Source organism: Rhinoderma darwinii, chromosome 5 (genome assembly GCF_050947455.1).
Source record: "Rhinoderma darwinii isolate aRhiDar2 chromosome 5, aRhiDar2.hap1, whole genome shotgun sequence".
In the NCBI taxonomy this organism is placed as follows: Eukaryota; Metazoa; Chordata; class Amphibia; order Anura; family Rhinodermatidae; genus Rhinoderma; species Rhinoderma darwinii.
The window spans coordinates 214,248,199-214,271,810 of NC_134691.1; the positions used below are offsets into that span (position 1 = coordinate 214,248,199).

General features: G+C 48.0%; 7 non-coding genes and 3 pseudogenes across 7 annotated transcripts; all 10 read right to left on the reverse strand.

The window, feature by feature from the left end:
* Positions 1 to 514: 514 nt before the first annotated feature.
* Positions 515 to 705, reverse strand: LOC142653396 (U2 spliceosomal RNA). Its single transcript, XR_012848328.1, has one exon. It is a non-coding gene; the product is annotated as a U2 spliceosomal RNA (small nuclear RNA).
* A 1,282-nt stretch (positions 706 to 1,987) lies between these two features.
* Positions 1,988 to 2,178, reverse strand: LOC142653397 (U2 spliceosomal RNA). The gene has a single exon (XR_012848329.1). It is a non-coding gene; the product is annotated as a U2 spliceosomal RNA (small nuclear RNA).
* A 1,282-nt stretch (positions 2,179 to 3,460) lies between these two features.
* LOC142653398 (U2 spliceosomal RNA) lies at positions 3,461 to 3,651 on the reverse strand. Its single transcript, XR_012848330.1, has one exon. It is a non-coding gene; the product is annotated as a U2 spliceosomal RNA (small nuclear RNA).
* A 1,282-nt stretch (positions 3,652 to 4,933) lies between these two features.
* Positions 4,934 to 5,109, reverse strand: LOC142653762 (U2 spliceosomal RNA; annotated as a pseudogene).
* Positions 5,110 to 10,658: 5,549 nt separating this feature from the next.
* On the reverse strand, positions 10,659 to 10,760 carry LOC142654500 (U2 spliceosomal RNA; annotated as a pseudogene).
* Positions 10,761 to 12,042: 1,282 nt separating this feature from the next.
* On the reverse strand, positions 12,043 to 12,233 carry LOC142653400 (U2 spliceosomal RNA). Its single transcript, XR_012848332.1, has one exon. It is a non-coding gene; the product is annotated as a U2 spliceosomal RNA (small nuclear RNA).
* Positions 12,234 to 13,515: 1,282 nt separating this feature from the next.
* Positions 13,516 to 13,706, reverse strand: LOC142653401 (U2 spliceosomal RNA). The gene has a single exon (XR_012848333.1). It is a non-coding gene; the product is annotated as a U2 spliceosomal RNA (small nuclear RNA).
* A 1,282-nt stretch (positions 13,707 to 14,988) lies between these two features.
* LOC142653402 (U2 spliceosomal RNA) lies at positions 14,989 to 15,179 on the reverse strand. The gene has a single exon (XR_012848334.1). It is a non-coding gene; the product is annotated as a U2 spliceosomal RNA (small nuclear RNA).
* A 1,282-nt stretch (positions 15,180 to 16,461) lies between these two features.
* On the reverse strand, positions 16,462 to 16,676 carry LOC142654149 (U2 spliceosomal RNA; annotated as a pseudogene).
* Positions 16,677 to 22,967: 6,291 nt separating this feature from the next.
* LOC142653403 (U2 spliceosomal RNA) lies at positions 22,968 to 23,158 on the reverse strand. The gene has a single exon (XR_012848335.1). It is a non-coding gene; the product is annotated as a U2 spliceosomal RNA (small nuclear RNA).
* Between the last annotated feature and the right edge of the window lie 454 nt (positions 23,159 to 23,612).

Here is a 23,612-nt window from a genome sequence, read left to right on the forward strand (position 1 = left end):
TGTTGCAACTGCAATTCTTACTTCTTCTTGAAATGTAGGGACGACAGTACATTCCATCACATCCACCTAGTGTACACAGGTAGGTCCATTGTGGCGGGTAGGCGGCTGGCTGCTTTAATGGCTGTTTGCTGTTCCCCTACTCCACTCCACTCCACTATTTGACTGTGGTGCTGCATCAATCAGTGGCTGGCTCAGGTGCAGCTCTTTAACTTACCTAGGAGGGAGGGAGGGAGGGCGGAGAGAAGACAAGGAAGGTGAATGAGCTGTTCCAATGTGAAATGCCGGAAACACAGAAACACAGAAGACACACACACACACACACACAACAAGAGGTGGCAATGTATTCATTAATTGCATTTAATAAATGAGCTCATTATCACACATGACTGTACAAATGCATTGTCCAACAGGTGTTGAAATAATGGGATTAAAAGGGGAGATCCCTTCAGAAAGACAGAAACAATGGCAAAGAGAAAAAACACTTTTGGAATCTGATTTTAGTCAACACATAAGGGAAGGGTGCACCGGTCCTGGAAATACTGCAATACCAGGTCAATGCGTGGAGTGGACAGAGCAAGCTCTATTTCCATCTCCCTGTTCTAAAAATCCATTTAATATATGGTCCCCAGATAGGGGACGTATCAGATATTAAACTGATAAGAACAGATACTACACTTGATCTTAGCCAAAAGGCCGAGAAGCGATAACCCGAGCGGCCCTTGCCTTGCCCGAGCCTGTCCCATACTGCTGTTCACCCCTTGCAGCGATTCAGCCTACTCCTAGGCAATTCCATGGGGCCCTGCAGGCTCACACACATTTACAGCTACTAAGCGGGAGGTGAATAAAGGCCGGAGAGGAAGCCAGACAGGATTTGCTTCTTTTGCTTGCACCACAATGCAGTGCTGAAAGAGGAGGAATCTACATAAAAACGCCTTCCTGGCAACGCCCAAATGCCCTCCTGCCATGCAGATAAACACTGGCAGCGGCAGCAAGTGCATGCCCACAGCCACCCCTTGTTCCTTCACACCTTGTATCAGCTTTAATCCAGTCCTGTGCTGCCTGCTGAGCAGCACTGAACAACACTGCCTGGGCCCAGGCTTTTATCTCTGAGGCAGGCCCCATTATGATGTCAGAAAGCTGGCTCTGGAATCCTGAGGGCTCCACTATGACACGTGCAAAGTTCCGTCTGAACTTTATATAAGACTGTGAGGCTCAGTCAGTCACTCAGTGTTGCCTGAGAGGGCAACACTGCAACAGCCGGCCGCCAGGCTGTCTTTTTTTTGCACATTTATTTGCCTCCAGGAGGCCACAAGAGGGAGACAAGGGACTGCAAAATGGAAAATAGGCATCCACCAACTTTACAGACAACTTCTCTTTGCTCCTACAACCTCCATCCTTGCACAGTTTGTTATTCTTCCAGGTAACATAGTAACAAATCCAAATTGCTGCTCTCTTTGTAGGCAAGCAAGGGTTTGTTGCAACTGCAATTCTTACTTCTTCTTGAAATGTAGGGACGACAGTACATTCCATCACATCCACCTAGTGTACACAGGTAGGTCCATTGTGGCGGGTAGGCGGCTGGCTGCTTTAATGGCTGTTTGCTGTTCCCCTACTCCACTCCACTCCACTATTTGACTGTGGTGCTGCATCAATCAGTGGCTGGCTCAGGTGCAGCTCTTTAACTTACCTAGGAGGGAGGGAGGGAGGGCGGAGAGAAGACAAGGAAGGTGAATGAGCTGTTCCAATGTGAAATGCCGGAAACACAGAAACACAGAAGACACACACACACACACACACAACAAGAGGTGGCAATGTATTCATTAATTGCATTTAATAAATGAGCTCATTATCACACATGACTGTACAAATGCATTGTCCAACAGGTGTTGAAATAATGGGATTAAAAGGGGAGATCCCTTCAGAAAGACAGAAACAATGGCAAAGAGAAAAAACACTTTTGGAATCTGATTTTAGTCAACACATAAGGGAAGGGTGCACCGGTCCTGGAAATACTGCAATACCAGGTCAATGCGTGGAGTGGACAGAGCAAGCTCTATTTCCATCTCCCTGTTCTAAAAATCCATTTAATATATGGTCCCCAGATAGGGGACGTATCAGATATTAAACTGATAAGAACAGATACTACACTTGATCTTAGCCAAAAGGCCGAGAAGCGATAACCCGAGCGGCCCTTGCCTTGCCCGAGCCTGTCCCATACTGCTGTTCACCCCTTGCAGCGATTCAGCCTACTCCTAGGCAATTCCATGGGGCCCTGCAGGCTCACACACATTTACAGCTACTAAGCGGGAGGTGAATAAAGGCCGGAGAGGAAGCCAGACAGGATTTGCTTCTTTTGCTTGCACCACAATGCAGTGCTGAAAGAGGAGGAATCTACATAAAAACGCCTTCCTGGCAACGCCCAAATGCCCTCCTGCCATGCAGATAAACACTGGCAGCGGCAGCAAGTGCATGCCCACAGCCACCCCTTGTTCCTTCACACCTTGTATCAGCTTTAATCCAGTCCTGTGCTGCCTGCTGAGCAGCACTGAACAACACTGCCTGGGCCCAGGCTTTTATCTCTGAGGCAGGCCCCATTATGATGTCAGAAAGCTGGCTCTGGAATCCTGAGGGCTCCACTATGACACGTGCAAAGTTCCGTCTGAACTTTATATAAGACTGTGAGGCTCAGTCAGTCACTCAGTGTTGCCTGAGAGGGCAACACTGCAACAGCCGGCCGCCAGGCTGTCTTTTTTTTGCACATTTATTTGCCTCCAGGAGGCCACAAGAGGGAGACAAGGGACTGCAAAATGGAAAATAGGCATCCACCAACTTTACAGACAACTTCTCTTTGCTCCTACAACCTCCATCCTTGCACAGTTTGTTATTCTTCCAGGTAACATAGTAACAAATCCAAATTGCTGCTCTCTTTGTAGGCAAGCAAGGGTTTGTTGCAACTGCAATTCTTACTTCTTCTTGAAATGTAGGGACGACAGTACATTCCATCACATCCACCTAGTGTACACAGGTAGGTCCATTGTGGCGGGTAGGCGGCTGGCTGCTTTAATGGCTGTTTGCTGTTCCCCTACTCCACTCCACTCCACTATTTGACTGTGGTGCTGCATCAATCAGTGGCTGGCTCAGGTGCAGCTCTTTAACTTACCTAGGAGGGAGGGAGGGAGGGCGGAGAGAAGACAAGGAAGGTGAATGAGCTGTTCCAATGTGAAATGCCGGAAACACAGAAACACAGAAGACACACACACACACACACACAACAAGAGGTGGCAATGTATTCATTAATTGCATTTAATAAATGAGCTCATTATCACACATGACTGTACAAATGCATTGTCCAACAGGTGTTGAAATAATGGGATTAAAAGGGGAGATCCCTTCAGAAAGACAGAAACAATGGCAAAGAGAAAAAACACTTTTGGAATCTGATTTTAGTCAACACATAAGGGAAGGGTGCACCGGTCCTGGAAATACTGCAATACCAGGTCAATGCGTGGAGTGGACAGAGCAAGCTCTATTTCCATCTCCCTGTTCTAAAAATCCATTTAATATATGGTCCCCAGATAGGGGACGTATCAGATATTAAACTGATAAGAACAGATACTACACTTGATCTTAGCCAAAAGGCCGAGAAGCGATAACCCGAGCGGCCCTTGCCTTGCCCGAGCCTGTCCCATACTGCTGTTCACCCCTTGCAGCGATTCAGCCTACTCCTAGGCAATTCCATGGGGCCCTGCAGGCTCACACACATTTACAGCTACTAAGCGGGAGGTGAATAAAGGCCGGAGAGGAAGCCAGACAGGATTTGCTTCTTTTGCTTGCACCACAATGCAGTGCTGAAAGAGGAGGAATCTACATAAAAACGCCTTCCTGGCAACGCCCAAATGCCCTCCTGCCATGCAGATAAACACTGGCAGCGGCAGCAAGTGCATGCCCACAGCCACCCCTTGTTCCTTCACACCTTGTATCAGCTTTAATCCAGTCCTGTGCTGCCTGCTGAGCAGCACTGAACAACACTGCCTGGGCCCAGGCTTTTATCTCTGAGGCAGGCCCCATTATGATGTCAGAAAGCTGGCTCTGGAATCCTGAGGGCTCCACTATGACACGTGCAAAGTTCCGTCTGAACTTTATATAAGACTGTGAGGCTCAGTCAGTCACTCAGTGTTGCCTGAGAGGGCAACACTGCAACAGCCGGCCGCCAGGCTGTCTTTTTTTTGCACATTTATTTGCCTCCAGGAGGCCACAAGAGGGAGACAAGGGACTGCAAAATGGAAAATAGGCATCCACCAACTTTACAGACAACTTCTCTTTGCTCCTACAACCTCCATCCTTGCACAGTTTGTTATTCTTCCAGGTAACATAGTAACAAATCCAAATTGCTGCTCTCTTTGTAGGCAAGCAAGGGTTTGTTGCAACTGCAATTCTTACTTCTTCTTGAAATGTAGGGACGACAGTACATTCCATCACATCCACCTAGTGTACACAGGTAGGTCCATTGTGGCGGGTAGGCGGCTGGCTGCTTTAATGGCTGTTTGCTGTTCCCCTACTCCACTCCACTCCACTATTTGACTGTGGTGCTGCATCAATCAGTGGCTGGCTCAGGTGCAGCTCTTTAACTTACCTAGGAGGGAGGGAGGGAGGGCGGAGAGAAAACAAGGAAGGTGAATGAGCTGTTCCAATGTGAAATGCCGGAAACACAGAAACACAGAAGACACACACACACACACACACAACAAGAGGTGGCAATGTATTCATTAATTGCATTTAATAAATGAGCTCATTATCACACATGACTGTACAAATGCATTGTCCAACAGGTGTTGAAATAATGGGATTAAAAGGGGAGATCCCTTCAGAAAGACAGAAACAATGGCAAAGAGAAAAAACACTTTTGGAATCTGATTTTAGTCAACACATAAGGGAAGGGTGCACCGGTCCTGGAAATACTGCAATACCAGGTCAATGCGTGGAGTGGACAGAGCAAGCTCTATTTCCATCTCCCTGTTCTAAAAATCCATTTAATATATGGTCCCCAGATAGGGGACGTATCAGATATTAAACTGATAAGAACAGATTTTTTTGATTGAAAAATGCTTTATTGACAATCAATCGTCATCATACAAACATTACTGCGACGCAGCGCAAGCCATGAAGCAGCAAATAATAAATAATAACAGTCGTCAAACATAACATGACAGTATAATACACAGTACAGGCTAGCCTATGCTATACATTACACCACCTGCTACACTAACATTCTTGCATTCACTAAAGCCAAACAACAAAGCATTACAGACAAGTGATGGGATAGGGGAGTGGGTAGGAGGGGGTAGGGAAGGGGGAAATCACAGGCCCGAAGCTTTATTGAAAGACAACACACAAGAAGGGAGAGTGGGGGGAAGGGGAGTATCAGTCCTCTTCCTCATCGACGTCCGGGCTGTCCCAGGTGGAATAGTCTCTGAGCAGGCTGTGGATCAGCCTGCGGCAGTCCTGGACGGACACACTCTCTCTCCGCAAAATCAGACGGTTTCTGGCAAACCATATAGCGTCCTTAAAGCAGTTCATAAGGCGCCAGGCTTCCTGGATTGCTCCATCCGTGGTGTTCCCAGGAAATAGTCCATAAAGTACCGAGCGGTACGACAGTCTGTTCCTGGGTACTGAGTCCTTGAGTTCATGTTCCAAGGCTTTCAACAGACCCTGTGCAAAGGGGCACTGCCAGAAAATGTGCAAAGATGTTTCCTCCGTGAAGGGGCACCTGGGGCAGTACCGGGTCTTGCACAGGTTGCGGGCATGCATGAATGACCTAAGAGGCAGTCCTCCCTGGATGGCCATCCATGAAATGTCCTTGTGCCCGTTGGTCAACCTGCCAGATGACACGTTAGTCCAAACAGTCTCCAACGTGTCGGCATGAAGCCCTGGAACAAACTCCAGTGAGTCCTTTGCTCTGATGTGCTTGTGGATCGTCTTAGGTTTCCACAAGTCGGGCTTAAGACCCTCCAGTTGATGCTCCCTCACAAACCGGACAACATCTCCGTAGAACCAGGGAGCGTGCCAGTTGTAAGGGAAGGAGCTGTCCCACTTGTCCCAGCCAAAACCTCGCCAGAGGGGAAGGAGGAAGTAGCGGGACATGGCCTTGCCCGCAGAGCCGTTTGCTGTCCTCAGAGTCCTACGAACACAGTCACATGCAAAAGCGATCCGCAGCAGAGTGGGAATGTCGGGTATACCCTTCCCACCTTTGCGGGGCTCCTTGTACATAACAGTCCGCTTTACTCTGTCCATTTTCGAGCCCCAGATGAAGCGAAACACAGTCCTGGTAATGGCCCTCGAGACCGTTGCAAGAGGGGGCCATGCCTGTGCAGTGTATTGTAGCACAGGCAAGACTTCGTTACGCAGGACCATTGCTTTGCCCTCAATAGTGAGTTGTCTGAGGCTCCACAGTCCGATCCTTTGGTTGACTTTGGCCAAGCGTTCTTCCCACGACTTTAGGGCTGCACCTTCCTTACCGAACCAGACTCCCAGAATTTTGATGAAGTCCGGCTTGATAGTAAAAGGGAAGGAGGCAGGAGAAGGCAGGTACCACTTTCCGAAGAGCATGGCTTCCGACTTCCCGCAGTTGACTTTTGCCCCTGAAGCGCGTCTGAACTCCTCGCAGGTCTGGACGAGTGCAGTCACCGAACTCTGGTCAGCGCAGAAGACGGTCACGTCGTCCATGTACAGCGAGCATTTGACCTCGAAGTGTCCTGGACCTGGTGCGGTGATCCCTCTGATCTCTCCATTCCGCCGGATAGCCTCTGCGAAGAGCTCTATAACACAAACAAAAAGGAGAGGTGAAAGAGGACAGCCTTGTCTAACCCCAGATGATACAGGAAAGGGGTCAGTCTTCCAGCCGTTCACCAGCACCGAGCTGTAAATGTCGCAATACATCAGGTTAACATACAAACAGAACAACCTGCCAAGCCGCAGCCTACGCAGAGCCTTACCCATGAATTCGTGAGAGACCCGGTCAAAAGCCTTCTCCTGATCCAGACTGACCAGGGCCGCGTGTGTACGGCGGCTTTGCATGTAATGCACCGTGTCCCTCACCAGGGCAAGACTGTCGGCCACCCTACGGCCAGGAATGCCGCAGGTTTGGTCCGATCCGATGGTCTGTCCGATGACAACCTTCAGTCTGTTGGTCAATACTTTGGCGAGGATCTTGTAGTCCACGTTCAGGAGAGAGATGGGACGCCAGTTTTTCAGGTCACATCTCTCCCCCTTCCGCTTATACAAGATCGTGATCATGCCTTCTCTCAAGGACGGTGGCATTCTACCCTCCACCACCATCTCCTCATAGAGCTCCAGCAGGTCCGGACAGATCAAGTCCCCCAGCGCTACATAGAGCTCTGCTGGGAGACCATCACTGCCCGGGGTCCTGCCGGGTCTGAAGGATTTAGCGGCAGAGAGCAGTTCCTCCACCGTCAGGGGTACGTCCATAGCCTCCGTACCTGCAGGATCAAGATGATTAGTGATACCTGACAGGAATTTATCGGCGGCTTCGGGGTCAGTGGTTTTCCGGGAGTAGAGGCTTCGGTAGTAGTCTGTGACGACTCCCATCACCTCCTTCTTCCCAGAATGCATGTTTCCGGTCTCATCTCGGAGTTCCTTCAGGGGCGTGTGGCCGGCATGGAGTTTCCTGAAAAAGAACGAGTTACATTTCTCACCCTTCTCCAGGTTCTCCACCTTGGAACGAAAGACAATTCGCTTGGATTCCTCCTCAAAGTGCCCTTTCAGGCCCTTTTTGGCTTCCTCCAGCTCCTTCCTGACGTCCCAGCCACATTGAAGGAGGTCTTGCAGGGATCGCAGCTGACGCTGCATCTCTCTGAAGTCTCTCTTCCTCTCACACGCCTGTTGGCGACTTTTTGCCTGAAAGAAACAACGAAATTCAACTTTAACATATTCCCACCAGTCACAGGTTTTGTCAAAGAAAACTTTATCATTCCTCCAAACAATATAGGCGTCTCTAAGTTCCGCCAGTACCTCCTCTCTTTCCAGCAGGGCACAATTCAGCTTCCAGGAGCCAGGGCCGGGAGGAAAACCGTGGCCGATGGCACCCTGGAAGAGAATGGCCCTGTGGTCAGAGAAGAAGCAGGGGACCATGGAGTGCCCATGCTGCTTGACTGCCCGGGAGGTGAACACAAAGTCAATCCGAGAACGAAGTGAGCCATCGGGTCGGCTCCATGAATAGTTCACAGAGCCGATCCCCATGGAGCCCACAACGTCCTGCAAGGATGCTTCGGTTACCATCTCGATAAGCAGTTTGGAACTGACATCCAGCTTGATTGAAGTGCCGGAACTTCGTCCATCCTCTTCGATGGGGCAGTTGAAGTCCCCGGCCATCACCACTGCCCTAGTGGTGGCGAGCTGGGTCCGCAGGGTCCGGAATAGTTCCAGGCGCTCAGCCTTCATAGGGGGGGCGTACACGTTGATGAGCCTAATCGGCTCTCCTGCCCAGGAACCGTCTACGACCAACAAGCGGCCGCAGGCGAGCTCCTGGACAGAGTCAACAGTAAATACGCCTCCCCTAATCAGGATGGCAACCCCTGCAGACTTACAGTCGCCCCCACCAGACCAGTAGGACGGGCCATGGGTCCACTGCCTGGCCAGATGATGGTATGACCTGGAAGAGGGGAGAGTACATTCCTGCAGCATAAATACATCACTCGACTGCTTGGAAAGAAAAGTTAGCACCATCTGACATCTAGTCCTATCTCTAACACTCCTCACATTGAGGCTAAAGATGTTAAGTTTAGCAGCCATGGGGGAGAATAAAGAAGGTTAGTGCAAACGATACACCTTAGTTACCAGTCCGGTCGGGCGGATCCTCCTCGCCTGGCGGGTCCGAAAGATCCAGCAGGCCCTCTGACAGAAATTGTTCCAGGATTGTAGCCACCTGGATGTCTGTTGTGAAGTCGATGACCTCAGGTTCAGACACGAGTTCCTCCACCATCTGCTCCATTTCCTCCTGCTGCGCAAGGGAGTCTTCGCAGATTTCCACGACTTGTCGCTTTGAGGACTCAGCCGCTGGGCTGTCCCTCACCTTTCTCTTCCTCTGGATGGCACCTGAGGAGACAAGAGGGGGAAAATCCTCCAGGGAGAGGACTCCAGCAGCTGGAGGGGAAGATGTTAGTGCTGCTGGAGCTGGGGAGAAGGGAGGCTGGGTTGGGAGAGGTGCAGGTGACAGGACCACTGAGATGGGTGGGTAGGAGAAGGTGAGAGCCTCAGTGGGGGTGACAGGGGTTGGGGACGGGGGGGTGGGGAGGGCCGGGCGAGGGAGGGTGGGAAGGGTAGGGCGAGGGAGGGCCGGGAGGCGGGGGGGAGGGGCTGTCGTCTTCTTACCATCCTTCTTATTCCCGGTCTTCTGCGCCGCTGGAGCTCTGGTTGGGGCGGGGTTCCCTCTGGCCGGAGCTCTCGCCGCTACAGTTGCCCAGGATCGATCCCTCTTCGGGCAGTCCTTGTAAGAGTGGGCTGCTTGTCCGCAGAGGTTGCACATTGTCCGTTTCGGGCAGTCTTTGGTCTCGTGTCCTGTTACCCGGCAGTTCTTGCAGGCGTCCTCCTTGCAGTCCTTCACCGAATGACCCTTCTTGCTGCATCTCCTGCAGATCTGCGGCATGTCCGGGTAGTAGATGAGGCCGTAGGAGTTGCCCAGCGAGAATGACTGGGGCAGGTGCTGGAGGCCGTCTTCCGCGCTCGAATCCTTGTTCAGTCGGACGATTACCGACCACTTGCCAGTCCAGAAGCCGAGTCCGTTCAGGATGTGGGTGGGTTCCCTCACCACTGTGCAGAACCGCTTCAGGAGCGTGGTGATGTCTTTGCCGGGGGTGTGTGGGTTCCGCATTGAGACCGTCACCCGCCTTTCCTCTCTTTGGACAGGGCAGTTGCCCACAAAGCGAGAGAAAGGGGATTCAGGCCTCGCCGCTTTCACCATCTCCCAGTACCTTCTGCAGATGTTGATCGAAGCGAAGGTCACGAAGAACATCCCGGTCATGAAGGCCTGGATGCTGATGGTCTCCGGCTTAGCGAAGCCCTGGTCCAGGAGCATCTTCTGGCAGAACACTTCTTCCGTCATGTCCGGCACTCTCCCGTCCACCTCCTTCAGCTTCAGGGCCACCGTCTGCTTCATCCAGGGCTCCAGGGTTGGAGCAGCCTGGTTCGGCTTCCTGGTGGCCTGTTGGCTTGAGGAGGCTTCAGGAGGAGATGTCCTGGCCTGGGTCGGCTCACCTGGTCCATCAGCCTTCTTCTTCTGGGTGGCAGGGTTGCTGGTTGAGGCCATGGCTTCTTCCAGCTGTTCCTGTCGCTTGGGGAGGATCTTCGATAGCTCTTTCCCGAAGGGGGCGGAGCTATGCAAATCTTCTCCTTGCTGGCCGAGGTTCTTCCACGAAATTTCTTCCGCAGCGGTTCCTCGTCGAGCTTCTTCTTCTGCGGCCGAGCTTCTTCGAAGATCCCCTTCAGCAGCGGCTCTTCTCCGAAGTTCTCCTTCTTCTTCCCGGCAGCGATCTCCCGGAGCTTCTTCCCCGATGGCGGCTTCTCCCTTCTGGATCGTCGTCTTCGCTGGTTCTTCTCCGCAGTTCGTCGCCGGCTTCGTCTGGAACGCTCTTGGATCGCTAAGCTAGTGTTTATAGCCCCCAGTGGTTCTCCGAGCTATCTATCCTTACAAGGACTGATAAGAACAGATACTACACTTGATCTTAGCCAAAAGGCCGAGAAGCGATAACCCGAGCGGCCCTTGCCTTGCCCGAGCCTGTCCCATACTGCTGTTCACCCCTTGCAGCGATTCAGCCTACTCCTAGGCAATTCCATGGGGCCCTGCAGGCTCACACACATTTACAGCTACTAAGCGGGAGGTGAATAAAGGCCGGAGAGGAAGCCAGACAGGATTTGCTTCTTTTGCTTGCACCACAATGCAGTGCTGAAAGAGGAGGAATCTACATAAAAACGCCTTCCTGGCAACGCCCAAATGCCCTCCTGCCATGCAGATAAACACTGGCAGCGGCAGCAAGTGCATGCCCACAGCCACCCCTTGTTCCTTCACACCTTGTATCAGCTTTAATCCAGTCCTGTGCTGCCTGCTGAGCAGCACTGAACAACACTGCCTGGGCCCAGGCTTTTATCTCTGAGGCAGGCCCCATTATGATGTCAGAAAGCTGGCTCTGGAATCCTGAGGGCTCCACTATGACACGTGCAAAGTTCCGTCTGAACTTTATATAAGACTGTGAGGCTCAGTCAGTCACTCAGTGTTGCCTGAGAGGGCAACACTGCAACAGCCGGCCGCCAGGCTGTCTTTTTTTTGCACATTTATTTGCCTCCAGGAGGCCACAAGAGGGAGACAAGGGACTGCAAAATGGAAAATAGGCATCCACCAACTTTACAGACAACTTCTCTTTGCTCCTACAACCTCCATCCTTGCACAGTTTGTTATTCTTCCAGGTAACATAGTAACAAATCCAAATTGCTGCTCTCTTTGTAGGCAAGCAAGGGTTTGTTGCAACTGCAATTCTTACTTCTTCTTGAAATGTAGGGACGACAGTACATTCCATCACATCCACCTAGTGTACACAGGTAGGTCCATTGTGGCGGGTAGGCGGCTGGCTGCTTTAATGGCTGTTTGCTGTTCCCCTACTCCACTCCACTCCACTATTTGACTGTGGTGCTGCATCAATCAGTGGCTGGCTCAGGTGCAGCTCTTTAACTTACCTAGGAGGGAGGGAGGGAGGGCGGAGAGAAGACAAGGAAGGTGAATGAGCTGTTCCAATGTGAAATGCCGGAAACACAGAAACACAGAAGACACACACACACACACACACAACAAGAGGTGGCAATGTATTCATTAATTGCATTTAATAAATGAGCTCATTATCACACATGACTGTACAAATGCATTGTCCAACAGGTGTTGAAATAATGGGATTAAAAGGGGAGATCCCTTCAGAAAGACAGAAACAATGGCAAAGAGAAAAAACACTTTTGGAATCTGATTTTAGTCAACACATAAGGGAAGGGTGCACCGGTCCTGGAAATACTGCAATACCAGGTCAATGCGTGGAGTGGACAGAGCAAGCTCTATTTCCATCTCCCTGTTCTAAAAATCCATTTAATATATGGTCCCCAGATAGGGGACGTATCAGATATTAAACTGATAAGAACAGATACTACACTTGATCTTAGCCAAAAGGCCGAGAAGCGATAACCCGAGCGGCCCTTGCCTTGCCCGAGCCTGTCCCATACTGCTGTTCACCCCTTGCAGCGATTCAGCCTACTCCTAGGCAATTCCATGGGGCCCTGCAGGCTCACACACATTTACAGCTACTAAGCGGGAGGTGAATAAAGGCCGGAGAGGAAGCCAGACAGGATTTGCTTCTTTTGCTTGCACCACAATGCAGTGCTGAAAGAGGAGGAATCTACATAAAAACGCCTTCCTGGCAACGCCCAAATGCCCTCCTGCCATGCAGATAAACACTGGCAGCGGCAGCAAGTGCATGCCCACAGCCACCCCTTGTTCCTTCACACCTTGTATCAGCTTTAATCCAGTCCTGTGCTGCCTGCTGAGCAGCACTGAACAACACTGCCTGGGCCCAGGCTTTTATCTCTGAGGCAGGCCCCATTATGATGTCAGAAAGCTGGCTCTGGAATCCTGAGGGCTCCACTATGACACGTGCAAAGTTCCGTCTGAACTTTATATAAGACTGTGAGGCTCAGTCAGTCACTCAGTGTTGCCTGAGAGGGCAACACTGCAACAGCCGGCCGCCAGGCTGTCTTTTTTTTGCACATTTATTTGCCTCCAGGAGGCCACAAGAGGGAGACAAGGGACTGCAAAATGGAAAATAGGCATCCACCAACTTTACAGACAACTTCTCTTTGCTCCTACAACCTCCATCCTTGCACAGTTTGTTATTCTTCCAGGTAACATAGTAACAAATCCAAATTGCTGCTCTCTTTGTAGGCAAGCAAGGGTTTGTTGCAACTGCAATTCTTACTTCTTCTTGAAATGTAGGGACGACAGTACATTCCATCACATCCACCTAGTGTACACAGGTAGGTCCATTGTGGCGGGTAGGCGGCTGGCTGCTTTAATGGCTGTTTGCTGTTCCCCTACTCCACTCCACTCCACTATTTGACTGTGGTGCTGCATCAATCAGTGGCTGGCTCAGGTGCAGCTCTTTAACTTACCTAGGAGGGAGGGAGGGAGGGCGGAGAGAAGACAAGGAAGGTGAATGAGCTGTTCCAATGTGAAATGCCGGAAACACAGAAACACAGAAGACACACACACACACACACACAACAAGAGGTGGCAATGTATTCATTAATTGCATTTAATAAATGAGCTCATTATCACACATGACTGTACAAATGCATTGTCCAACAGGTGTTGAAATAATGGGATTAAAAGGGGAGATCCCTTCAGAAAGACAGAAACAATGGCAAAGAGAAAAAACACTTTTGGAATCTGATTTTAGTCAACACATAAGGGAAGGGTGCACCGGTCCTGGAAATACTGCAATACCAGGTCAATGCGTGGAGTGGACAGAGCAAGCTCTATTTCCATCTCCCTGTTCTAAAAATCCATTTAATATATGGTCCCCAGATAGGGGACGTATCAGATATTAAACTGATAAGAACAGATACTACACTTGATCTTAGCCAAAAGGCCGAGAAGCGATAACCCGAGCGGCCCTTGCCTTGCCCGAGCCTGTCCCATACTGCTGTTCACCCCTTGCAGCGATTCAGCCTACTCCTAGGCAATTCCATGGGGCCCTGCAGGCTCACACACATTTACAGCTACTAAGCGGGAGGTGAATAAAGGCCGGAGAGGAAGCCAGACAGGATTTGCTTCTTTTGCTTGCACCACAATGCAGTGCTGAAAGAGGAGGAATCTACATAAAAACGCCTTCCTGGCAACGCCCAAATGCCCTCCTGCCATGCAGATAAACACTGGCAGCGGCAGCAAGTGCATGCCCACAGCCACCCCTTGTTCCTTCACACCTTGTATCAGCTTTAATCCAGTCCTGTGCTGCCTGCTGAGCAGCACTGAACAACACTGCCTGGGCCCAGGCTTTTATCTCTGAGGCAGGCCCCATTATGATGTCAGAAAGCTGGCTCTGGAATCCTGAGGGCTCCACTATGACACGTGCAAAGTTCCGTCTGAACTTTATATAAGACTGTGAGGCTCAGTCAGTCACTCAGTGTTGCCTGAGAGGGCAACACTGCAACAGCCGGCCGCCAGGCTGTCTTTTTTTTGCACATTTATTTGCCTCCAGGAGGCCACAAGAGGGAGACAAGGGACTGCAAAATGGAAAATAGGCATCCACCAACTTTACAGACAACTTCTCTTTGCTCCTACAACCTCCATCCTTGCACAGTTTGTTATTCTTCCAGGTAACATAGTAACAAATCCAAATTGCTGCTCTCTTTGTAGGCAAGCAAGGGTTTGTTGCAACTGCAATTCTTACTTCTTCTTGAAATGTAGGGACGACAGTACATTCCATCACATCCACCTAGTGTACACAGGTAGGTCCATTGTGGCGGGTAGGCGGCTGGCTGCTTTAATGGCTGTTTGCTGTTCCCCTACTCCACTCCACTCCACTATTTGACTGTGGTGCTGCATCAATCAGTGGCTGGCTCAGGTGCAGCTCTTTAACTTACCTAGGAGGGAGGGAGGGAGGGCGGAGAGAAGACAAGGAAGGTGAATGAGCTGTTCCAATGTGAAATGCCGGAAACACAGAAACACAGAAGACACACACACACACACACACAACAAGAGGTGGCAATGTATTCATTAATTGCATTTAATAAATGAGCTCATTATCACACATGACTGTACAAATGCATTGTCCAACAGGTGTTGAAATAATGGGATTAAAAGGGGAGATCCCTTCAGAAAGACAGAAACAATGGCAAAGAGAAAAAACACTTTTGGAATCTGATTTTAGTCAACACATAAGGGAAGGGTGCACCGGTCCTGGAAATACTGCAATACCAGGTCAATGCGTGGAGTGGACAGAGCAAGCTCTATTTCCATCTCCCTGTTCTAAAAATCCATTTAATATATGGTCCCCAGATAGGGGACGTATCAGATATTAAACTGATAAGAACAGATACTACACTTGATCTTAGCCAAAAGGCCGAGAAGCGATAACCCGAGCGGCCCTTGCCTTGCCCGAGCCTGTCCCATACTGCTGTTCACCCCTTGCAGCGATTCAGCCTACTCCTAGGCAATTCCATGGGGCCCTGCAGGCTCACACACATTTACAGCTACTAAGCGGGAGGTGAATAAAGGCCGGAGAGGAAGCCAGACAGGATTTGCTTCTTTTGCTTGCACCACAATGCAGTGCTGAAAGAGGAGGAATCTACATAAAAACGCCTTCCTGGCAACGCCCAAATGCCCTCCTGCCATGCAGATAAACACTGGCAGCGGCAGCAAGTGCATGCCCACAGCCACCCCTTGTTCCTTCACACCTTGTATCAGCTTTAATCCAGTCCTGTGCTGCCTGCTGAGCAGCACTGAACAACACTGCCTGGGCCCAGGCTTTTATCTCTGAGGCAGGCCCCATTATGATGTCAGAAAGCTGGCTCTGGAATCCTGAGGGCTCCACTATGACACGTGCAAAGTTCCGTCTGAACTTTATATAAGACTGTGAGGCTCAGTCAGTCACTCAGTGTTGCCTGAGAGGGCAACACTGCAACAGCCGGCCGCCAGGCTGTCTTTTTTTTGCACATTTATTTGCCTCCAGGAGGCCACAAGAGGGAGACAAGGGACTGCAAAATGGAAAATAGGCATCCACCAACTTTACAGACAACTTCTCTTTGCTCCTACAACCTCCATCCTTGCACAGTTTGTTATTCTTCCAGGTAACATAGTAACAAATCCAAATTGCTGCTCTCTTTGTAGGCAAGCAAGGGTTTGTTGCAACTGCAATTCTTACTTCTTCTTGAAATGTAGGGACGACAGTACATTCCATCACATCCACCTAGTGTACACAGGTAGGTCCATTGTGGCGGGTAGGCGGCTGGCTGCTTTAATGGCTGTTTGCTGTTCCCCTACTCCACTCCACTCCACTATTTGACTGTGGTGCTGCATCAATCAGTGGCTGGCTCAGGTGCAGCTCTTTAACTTACCTAGGAGGGAGGGAGGGAGGGCGGAGAGAAGACAAGGAAGGTGAATGAGCTGTTCCAATGTGAAATGCCGGAAACACAGAAACACAGAAGACACACACACACACACACACAACAAGAGGTGGCAATGTATTCATTAATTGCATTTAATAAATGAGCTCATTATCACACATGACTGTACAAATGCATTGTCCAACAGGTGTTGAAATAATGGGATTAAAAGGGGAGATCCCTTCAGAAAGACAGAAACAATGGCAAAGAGAAAAAACACTTTTGGAATCTGATTTTAGTCAACACATAAGGGAAGGGTGCACCGGTCCTGGAAATACTGCAATACCAGGTCAATGCGTGGAGTGGACAGAGCAAGCTCTATTTCCATCTCCCTGTTCTAAAAATCCATTTAATATATGGTCCCCAGATAGGGGACGTATCAGATATTAAACTGATAAGAACAGATTTTTTTTTTTTTTTTTTTTTTTTTTTATTAAACCATTCAGGTTTTTTTGAATAAAACCGAGAACTGTAGTTGTTCAAACCACCTCTCTATTTTTCAAAAAATCTCATCACTCTGGTTCATTATTTTATTTTTCCATCAAATACAAGATAAATCAAACAAAATTCCTCAAACTAAATACCTCCATTTTAACATTCGCCATATCCCTTCCGCATCCATACCTCTTTCTAGATCCCATTTATAATAAAAATACAATTTAGCCAATACCATACTAACCACATCCTCCATCTCAAATACTTCTCTTTTATACACATTCAAATTCCTCGTATTCCACAATACCTCTTTCACGCAAGTCAGAAAAATCCACAACACTCTATCCTTTTCACTACCCAAACTACACAAACCAAACAAGACAATTTCATACGTCAAACTCTTCAAACCAGTCAATTCTTCACACAACCCACTCAACTTTTTCCAAACATCCTTTGCATGCTTACACGACCAAAACACATGACTCACATCCTCATCATCCCCACAACCTTCTCTCGGACACCTTTCAGATGCAACCAAACCTCTTCTTTTCTGCACACTCCTTACAGGCAACACTCCATGTACCGACATCCATAACAAATCTTTCTGCTTATTTGACACATCATACGTAACAATCTTCTTCCACACAGACTTAGACTCCATCGAATTCAAACCATTTACAGAACACATCACATTATTCATACACATACTTCTCACAACATTCTTTTCTCTCAAAAATCTCTCCATTCTTACATCCTCTAGCTGGAACTTTTTGATAAATTTTTCTACATACAAATACCACCCTGAGCACTGAAAAGCAATTGGTTTACATAAATTTCGTTTTTCCCACCTTAGACGCTGAATCACCGTTCCAGCTAGGTACTTAGACATTCTGGAAGCCTTGGATTCCTTAAATAAAAGCTCTACAAAAAAACGTACACAATTAATTCCAATGAAAATCTCCAAATTTGGGAAATCAAGGCCTCCATTACGTCTGCTTTTCATTAGAATTTCTCTCCTTGCCTTCTCAATCCCGCTCCCCCATAAAAAAAGGAACAAAACTCTATTCACTTTTTTTAACATAGCAACAGCAGGAGGAAAAACCAGAGCAACATATAAAATCATAGGTAGAATAATACTTTTGACTATTAAAACCTTCCCCGAAAAAGAAAGATCCCTCATTCTCCACATTTCCAACTTTCGCACAATCCTACCACCTAACTCATCCCAACTTTCTTTCCCTTTCAGCTCATCATCAAACACAATACCCAAAATTTTCACACCATTCACCTGTTCCATATCAGAATCACTCACTCGCTCATTACTGAAAAATATTTTAAATTTGCTCTTACCCCAATTTATTTTAAAAGCAGACGCAATACAAAACATATTTACAATCAACTTCACTCTGGACATATCATACACTGAATCGCACAATACACAAATATCATCCATATATCCCAAAGCTTTCACACGCTTTCCATCACACCCGGGCACCACCAAACCTTTCACAACCTTATCATTTCTAATCATTTGCAACAATAGTTCAATCGCACAAATAAATAGGATGGGAGACAACGGACAACCCTGTCGCACACCAGACATAATACTAAATGATTCTGAAAAAAAACCATTCACCTGCACACAACTCTTTGCATTCGCATATAAATTCTTCAACAAACTCACAAACTGAACCGGAAAACCCATTCTCTCTAACACTTTAAACAAAAACACATGCGCCACACGATCAAACGCTTTCTCAAAATCTAACGCACACACAATCACCTTCTTATTCCGACCCTTACAATCCTCAAGCATGTCCCGCACCAACGCCACATTCTCATGCAATTTCCTTTTCGGTACCGCACATACCTGATCCTCATCAATCACACACCCAATCACGTCTCTCATACGATTCGCAATCAGCTTAGCAAAAATTTTATAATCCGTATTCAACAAAGTAATTGGTCGCCAGTTTTCTAACCGTCTCTTATCTCCTTTTTTATGCAACAGAACTACCATACCCTTCTTCATCACATCACACATATTCGTCCCAGAAAACAACACTCTCATAACATCAATAACATCCTTCCCAATTATATCCCAATATTTCCCATAGAAATCAGCTGGTATTCCATCGATCCCTGGAGACTTATTTTTAGCCATACTTCCCACCACATCCTTTACTTCACCATCCATAATCTCACCAAGCAAAGGCAAACATTCACTTTCAGGAACAAAATTACACACAATATCCAAAAACTCATCATCATCACCCAGATCACACTTCTTCACATCATACAGTTGTTTATAAAAATCAGACACCACATCAATCACATCCTTACCAAACACCTCTTTATCATCCTTATCCAATAATACATTCATTCCACTTTTCCCACCACACATTTTTTTAAAGAAAAATCTAGTGCACTTCTCGTGATTATCTCTAACCTCCACCTTAGACCTAAATATTATTTCTTTCCCTTTCTCTCGGAACCACTCCTTAATATCTTTTTTTGTTTTTTCCAAATCGTGTCTTACATCCATACCCAAATTTTTACATTGTTGAAGGAACGTCATCCGCATATTAAAGCGTGAATATTGCAATCTTTTCCTTCTCGCTCTTCTATACCCTATCTGTCTAAAAAACCCACCAATCTTTTTTTTCACCCATACCCACCATTCACACACATTAGAGAAAGAACTTTTCTTCCTAACCCAAAACCCATATTTTTTCCCAAAACTAGTTTTTACCCTTTCATCACTCAGAAAACTGACATTCATCTTCCATACCCCTCTACCATAAAATAAATTATTTATAACAAAAACCCCCAACAAACACTCGTGATCTGAAAACCACACTCTCTCCTGCGCATAATCTACACATTTCATTGCTGAAGTAGAAAAAAAGAAAAAGTCCAGACGAGAATCCGTTCTTCCGTCATCGGCATGGTAAGTAAATGGACCTGGTTTCCTGGTGACAGCGTCCTGCAAAGCAAAGTCCTGCAAAATTTTATTCCACAAACTTCCGGTAGCGTCCACATTAGACTCTGTGGATCCAGCTCGGGCCTGCTTCTCCAGGATGCAGTTAATATCACCAACAATAATAACAGGAACTTTACCATGTAGAAAAAATTTTAAACTATCAAAAAGTGCCAACCTATCAGTTTTCACAGCATGGCCATAGATATTAATTAGCCTAAACTGCCACCCCTTATAGGCTAGTAACACGCAGACACATCTTCCTTCCTGTATAATTTGAGTCTGTTTGATGACAAACTCATTATTTTTAAAGAGAATACCAATTCCATCATTCCTATTTGTGGAAGAAAAAGACCAGATTGCTTCCCCAAACTTCCATTCTTCTTTCCTTGGCATTTTTGACAAACCACATTCTTGTACGCAAACAATGTCACTGCCCTTAGAGGCCAAAAAGTCCAGGACTGCAGCACGCTTGTGAGCAGAGGAGAACACCCGTACATTTTGAGAGACAATCTTTAATCTCAAAGACATGCGGGCATAGTATGGTTAGTGCAAAGGAAAGCCATGAGATAACCAGAACATATCACGTCCCAGGGAAATACATAGCTCTTTCCAGATTTGCCACATTGACTTCACTGAGGAAACCTTCCCCAGGAGAGCTGGGTACTTCTGAGGCCACCTCAGATGACTTAGGGCTAGAACTAGAGTCACTGTCCAGCAATGAGAAGGGATTTGCATGAGCAGAATCTTCCAATAAGCCTATCTTCAGTCTCTTCACCGCCTTTCCAGACTTCCCCCTTTTTGAGACCACTTTATGAAAAATTTCAGCACTAGTGGCACTAGGCATCCTGGCCTCCTTCTCGTCCTCCTCCGATATTGACCACTCCACTTTAGCTGAGTCTTCCATTTTTGATTCTGGGCTAGAAAAAGACAAAATTTGCATACTTGCACCATCATCAGGGGAAGCACACCCAATAGGTGGCGCTGTGTCTTCACCTTCCATAGGCATAACCCCAGGTGTTTCATCAACACTTTGCTCTGCAGGAGGGACCACACCCAACTCCATGCTGCTAGTATGTGAGGTTAGAACCTCTCCTAATCCAGCTTTCCCAGGGTCCTGAGAAGCAGCCACAGAAACACTGCCAGCTGGCTCTGAAATTACCTCAGAAGAGGCAGCAAGGGAACTTGTTGTTCTCACCTGTCTGCCCCATGTTCTTCTCTCTTGTCCTAAGAAAGGAAACACCTTTGGACATTTCCTACAGGTATGACCAGGCAAACCACAAATATCACACCTGGATGGGAAAATACATGCACTAGCCTCATGTCCTGTTTCTTTGCAATTTCTGCAAACTTTGCCTTTGCATGCATCTTTGGTATGCCCGTAGGAAAAACATGATCTACAAAAGCATGGCATATCTTGGTAGTACAGATATCCCTTATTCCCACCAATGGAAAAGTTAGCAGGAGGATTCATCACTCCTCCAATACAGCTGGAGTCAGGTTTCAGCCTGACCCAGTACTTGATATCACCATTAAAGACTCCCCATAGGTTCTTCTGCTCCACACCTCCTCTAACATGGGTACAGTAATGAGCTAAAAAAGCCCTGACCAGCCTTCTATCCAAAAATGGGTTATACATATGAATTGTTATACATTTCTCCACTGTAGAAAAAAGAGGTTGCACTTCAATGGATGTTAATGCCTCATGCATGTGTTTTTCCTTTAGCAACTGAAAAACGTTTAAACAGTAGGCGGCCTCAAAAAAGGATACATCATATGTAGCAATATTGCTGAAAGCTTGGATACAGAATACCTCTACCAACTTAACTCCAGCCAGGTCCAGAAGGATGTTCTCAATGATATGTCCAGTATCAACTTCGTCTCTCCTCTGCTCATTCACCACGAAACGGATAGTGTTACGCACAGCTGCCATCTTGAAATGGAATGCCCAACGGCACGATGATCGCTCCCAAGAACGTCGGATAGGACTCCACGAAAGACCGAACCCCCGGCCCAGACCAGGCAATAAACCTGATCTGAGCCAAAAGGCCGAGAAGCGATAACCCGAGCGGCCCTTGCCTTGCCCGAGCCTGTCCCATACTGCTGTTCACCCCTTGCAGCGATTCAGCCTACTCCTAGGCAATTCCATGGGGCCCTGCAGGCTCACACACATTTACAGCTACTAAGCGGGAGGTGAATAAAGGCCGGAGAGGAAGCCAGACAGGATTTGCTTCTTTTGCTTGCACCACAATGCAGTGCTGAAAGAGGAGGAATCTACATAAAAACGCCTTCCTGGCAACGCCCAAATGCCCTCCTGCCATGCAGATAAACACTGGCAGCGGCAGCAAGTGCATGCCCACAGCCACCCCTTGTTCCTTCACACCTTGTATCAGCTTTAATCCAGTCCTGTGCTGCCTGCTGAGCAGCACTGAACAACACTGCCTGGGCCCAGGCTTTTATCTCTGAGGCAGGCCCCATTATGATGTCAGAAAGCTGGCTCTGGAATCCTGAGGGCTCCACTATGACACGTGCAAAGTTCCGTCTGAACTTTATATAAGACTGTGAGGCTCAGTCAGTCACTCAGTGTTGCCTGAGAGGGCAACACTGCAACAGCCGGCCGCCAGGCTGTCTTTTTTTTGCACATTTATTTGCCTCCAGGAGGCCACAAGAGGGAGACAAGGGACTGCAAAATGGAAAATAGGCATCCACCAACTTTACAGACAACTTCTCTTTGCTCCTACAACCTCCATCCTTGCACAGTTTGTTATTCTTCCAGGTAACATAGTAACAAATCCAAATTGCTGCTCTCTTTGTAGGCAAGCAAGGGTTTGTTGCAACTGCAATTCTTACTTCTTCTTGAAATGTAGGGACGACAGTACATTCCATCACATCCACCTAGTGTACACAGGTAGGTCCATTGTGGCGGGTAGGCGGCTGGCTGCTTTAATGGCTGTTTGCTGTTCCCCTACTCCACTCCACTCCACTATTTGACTGTGGTGCTGCATCAATCAGTGGCTGGCTCAGGTGCAGCTCTTTAACTTACCTAGGAGGGAGGGAGGGAGGGCGGAGAGAAGACAAGGAAGGTGAATGAGCTGTTCCAATGTGAAATGCCGGAAACACAGAAACACAGAAGACACACACACACACACACACAACAAGAGGTGGCAATGTATTCATTAATTGCATTTAATAAATGAGCTCATTATCACACATGACTGTACAAATGCATTGTCCAACAGGTGTTGAAATAATGGGATTAAAAGGGGAGATCCCTTCAGAAAGACAGAAACAATGGCAAAGAGAAAAAACACTTTTGGAATCTGATTTTAGTCAACACATAAGGGAAGGGTGCACCGGTCCTGGAAATACTGCAATACCAGGTCAATGCGTGGAGTGGACAGAGCAAGCTCTATTTCCATCTCCCTGTTCTAAAAATCCATTTAATATATGGTCCCCAGATAGGGGACGTATCAGATATTAAACTGATAAGAACAGATACTACACTTGATCTTAGCCAAAAGGCCGAGAAGCGATAACCCGAGCGGCCCTTGCCTTGCCCGAGCCTGTCCCATACTGCTGTTCACCCCTTGCAGCGATTCAGCCTACTCCTAGGCAATTCCATGGGGCCCTGCAGGCTCACACACATTTACAGCTACTAAGCGGGAGGTGAATAAAGGCCGGAGAGGAAGCCAGACAGGATTTGCTTCTTTTGCTTGCACCACAATGCAGTGCTGAAAGAGGAGGAATCTACATAAAAACGCCTTCCTGGCAACGCCCAAATGCCCTCCTGCCATGCAGATAAACACTGGCAGCGGCAGCAAGTGCATGCCCACAGCCACCCCTTGTTCCTTCACACCTTGTATCAGCTTTAATCCAGTCCTGTGCTGCCTGCTGAGCAGCACTGAACAACACTGCCTGGGCCCAGGCTTTTATCTCTGAGGCAGGCCCCATTATGATGTCAGAAAGCTGGCTCTGGAATCCTGAGGGC